The 3,094-nt window shown below is 47.3% G+C and overlaps 1 non-coding gene across 1 annotated transcript; it reads right to left on the bottom strand.

The window, feature by feature from the left end:
* Positions 1-2,685: 2,685 nt before the first annotated feature.
* LOC116556850 lies at positions 2,686-2,816 on the bottom strand. Its single transcript, XR_004271195.1, has one exon. It is a non-coding gene; the product is annotated as a small nucleolar RNA SNORA68 (small nucleolar RNA).
* Positions 2,817-3,094: the final 278 nt, after the last annotated feature.

Genomic DNA, 3,094 nt, shown 5'->3' with positions numbered 1-3,094 from the left:
GCACCAACACGCAGATAGTTACCGTTCCTGGCCAAGAGATGCAATCATGAAAGAGCTTTAGAAAAAAATGTCCTAAGCTTAAGAAAGATCAGTATCTGCAGACTGAAGGAATTCACCACATTTCAGGAGAATCAGCTATCTACACGTACACACATTTGGAAACTTTTTTTTTTAAATTTTTTAATTTTTGAGCAGAGTCTCATTCTTGTTGCCCAGGCTGGAGTGCATTGGCACCATCTCGGCTCCCTGCGACCTCCGTGTCCCAGGTTCAAGTGATTCTCCTGCCTCAGCCTCCTGAGTAGCTGGGACTACAGGCGCTTGCCACCACGGCCAGCTAATTTTTGTAGTTTTAGTAAGAGATGGGGCTTCACCATGCTGGCCAGACTGGGTTCGTACTCCTGGCCTGAAGTGATCCTCCTGCCTTGGCCTGCCAAAGTGCTGGGATTATAGGTGTGAGCCACTGCTCCAGCCCCAACAATTTTTAACTACAAGTTAAAAAACTCCTGCGATCATTATGGCAGGAGGAAACAGATCATCTTTTCTTGAGGACTTGTGTCCAACACGTACTTGGTGCTTTACACGAATTCTCTCATTTAATGCACCCAGCATCCCAATAAAGTGGCGGTGCTGGCCTGGAAGTTGGCTGGACGCAGCAACTCAACCGATGTCGTCGGGGTCCCTCTGCTCTCCAGCCGCTCGGCTCCGGTTAGTTCTGTGTGTTAGCCTCAGCCTCTCCAACTGCAGACAGGCTTCCAGACGCGCCCCGGCAACTCCAGTTTCACGTAATCCGAGCTCGGGAACCCCAGAAGGAAGAAAGAGTCTCCCGCCCAGTTTGCCCAGAGAAGGCCTCCTGTTGTCTTCAGGCTATGCGCTCAACACTTAAATCCAGCACAGTGGCCGAGAGAATGCAGTGAGCTACTGGTCAGGGGATGAGGCTACTACAATTGGAAGGCCCACCTGAATCAACAGGTTGGAGTGAAAAAAACCCAAACAAGTAAAAGGGAGGAAGGATGGTTTGGCCCACAGATGCAAAGGGTCCACGACAGGGAGGGTCTATGAGTTGCCCCGATATTACAGGAGAGATCAAGTAACTTGTCCAAGGTCACACATCCAGTAAACGGCAGAGCCAGCAAACCAAGGCAGTCCAGCCTCAGAGCTCTTTTTTTTTTCTTCCCTCCCCAGAGATGCTTTATTACGTGGAAACGTCAGTCATCAGTGATGGGTTCCTATGCCCATGCGAGGAGACAGGAACATCTGTGTGGTACGTGGCACTGTTCCCCTCCTAGCTACACAGACAGATGGGGACAGGGCGATGAATGGGTGCTTGGCTTCCTTGCTCTTGGGCAGGCTCTGAGATCTCGGCAGACAGAAATGAAAGCCTGGCAAACAGGGAGGCAGGAATGTTCAGGCGTCGGTGACCTCCATGTTCTGCAGCCGGTTTTCCAGGGTGACGTCTCTTGCTTTCTTTCTGCTGCCCTCATGTTGCTTCTTCTGCTTCTTTGATGGCTCCTGGTCAGTGGGCGCAGGCTTCACAAAGGGGATCAGTTCTTGCAGTCCTGGTGGCATGAACTCCTTCAATTTCTCAGACACAGTGATGCCCTTCTCTATCTGGTGGTTCTCCTTAACCACCCTGCTCTAAGGAAATAAAGCCTGTTTGGTTTCAGAATTCTCTGCAATATTCGCTTTCAGAGGAAAATGGAGCAACAGCTAGACTTTCTGGAGAAAAAGATTGTTAACTGAAGATTCATATGTTCTTCCAAATTGTCTTTCACAATTTCAGGATAGCTAAAAAGCATTAAACACACACCATGTGACGGGCACTGTTCTAAGTGCTTTATAGGTATATTGAGCCATTTACTCTGTGAACAACTTCATAAGACAGGACTTCTTATCCTCATTTTGCAAATGAGAAAACCAAAACCCAAAGAAGTTAGGTAACTTACCTAAGAGTCAGGATATAGCCTAGGCAGTCTGATCTTCTGAGCCCATGCTGTAAACTTCTCTGATCTCAGAATATGGAATGTCTCCTTTTATTTAAGCCTTCTTTAATTTACTTCAGCAATGTTTTGTGGTTTTCAATCATTCTTTCTTCAAATATTTTCTCTTCTCCTTTCTCCTTTTCTTCTGGTATTCCCATTACATGTATATTGGGGTGTGGTTAATGGTGTCCCACATTTCTGTGAAGCAGTTAATTTTTCTTCATTCTTTTTTTCACTCTGTTCTTAAGATTGTATAGTCTCTATTGGTCTTCAAATTTACTCTTTCTTTCTTTTTTTCTTCCTTGGTGTACCTGAGTTTATCTGGGGCACACTGGGGTGAGGGCCCTGCAACTAGAAGAAGATGTTGGGCCTCTTGGTAGTGAAGCATGGCTTGTGCTGATGGCGCAGGACACAGTGGAGCAGTGGGAACTTGATCTTGGAGTCGTGGAACTGCACTTGCTGGCTGTAATCTCCTCTAGTGGGCTCGGATGTGGTGCCGGGTACCCATGTCTTGGTCAAAAAAAGGGGGGAGGGGGCAGGGTGACCGAATTTCCTGGGCTCTAGGCATTTGGCAGACCTCCTATCGAGTGCCTGTCCAGTAGCCTGGTACATCCTGTCAGGCACAGCCATTGCCTGGAGGCCCTGACTTGGGGCTGACTTGGCCAAATGGCCACAGGCTCTGGTCCCAGCAGGCACTGGCCACCAGGGATGTAGAGCTTCTAAGTTCACTTTGAGGGACACTGCCACAGCCACCAAAGGTGATGAGATTCGCTTGCTGTTTGCACCTGTTTAAACCACCACTTCAAGAAACAGTGATTCTTTGGGTTTAGGTGCAACTGATTCTTTTTTTCTTTTTTTTTAAGAGACAGCTGTGTCAGAGAGTAACACCAATTAATTTTGAGTCTTTTTTCTTTTTTCTTTTTCTTTTTTTTTGAGACCAAGTCTCGCTCTGTCACCCAGGCTGGCATGCAGTGGTGTGATCACAGCTCACTGCAACCTCTGCCTTCCAGGTTCAAGTGATTCTCCTGCCTCAGCCTTCCCAGTAGCTGGGATTATAGGCATGTGTCACCATGCCCAGCTAATTTTGTATTTTCTTTTTTTTTTTTTTTTTTTGG

This window comes from Sapajus apella, unplaced genomic scaffold (assembly GCF_009761245.1).
Source record: "Sapajus apella isolate SASKATOON/1434 unplaced genomic scaffold, GSC_monkey_1.0 scaffold17, whole genome shotgun sequence".
NCBI lineage: Eukaryota > Metazoa > Chordata > Mammalia > Primates > Cebidae > Sapajus > Sapajus apella.
Note: the sequence above shows the minus strand (reverse complement) of the source record. Positions and strands in the feature narration are given on the sequence as shown.